The sequence below is a fragment of the Notolabrus celidotus genome, chromosome 6 (genome assembly GCF_009762535.1).
Source record: "Notolabrus celidotus isolate fNotCel1 chromosome 6, fNotCel1.pri, whole genome shotgun sequence".
In the NCBI taxonomy this organism is placed as follows: domain Eukaryota; kingdom Metazoa; phylum Chordata; class Actinopteri; order Labriformes; family Labridae; genus Notolabrus; species Notolabrus celidotus.
Window position 1 is genome coordinate 7,088,795 of NC_048277.1, and position 593 is coordinate 7,089,387.

Below are 593 nucleotides of genomic sequence, written 5' to 3' on the forward strand. Positions count from 1 at the left end.
GTGTCTGTTACCTTTCACATTTCTACTCCTTGTACTTTTTGAATGATTCAACTTTATTTAAACAATTTTTACTATGGAAACAGATGGGATAATTCTGAATCTGCTTCAAACCATAGACTGTAAATAAAAAATCTGCTTCAAACCCCTTCATCTTTGAAATACTACGTATGCATACTTCCACCTTCAGACTTCATTTTTACTTTAAACTGTTCATAAATCTTTCAACTATTTCACTTAGAAATAACTTTCTGATGTATTTAAAAGTGTTTGAGGTTTTACTGTTTAAACAACAGGAAGTGTTTTACTCTTTTTGTATGTTACAATGTTACAATGTCATTTTTTTTTTTAGCAGACACTTTTGAGTATGTGATGTTCATTTCTATGATATTTTACTCTGTTTTTAACATTTCATTTCAGTAGCCCACTACTATAAATACTACTACTACTACTATTATTAGTGATATTACTACTACTTTTATAGTTTCTTTGACTGATCTCTCAAACTCTGAAGATTTCACTAAAGTTTGTTTGTTCACGTTAACTTTTTTTTTTACTCTTAACTTCTTGTGTCACAAAGAAAAACGTACAAACAG

At 28.7% G+C, this 593-nt stretch overlaps 1 protein-coding gene across 1 annotated transcript in view; it reads right to left on the reverse strand.

Moving 5' to 3' along the window:
- ada2a (adenosine deaminase 2a) overlaps nucleotides 1-593 on the reverse strand; it is a 28,241-nt gene that overhangs the window by 19,661 nt on the left and 7,987 nt on the right. The window lies entirely within an intron of this gene.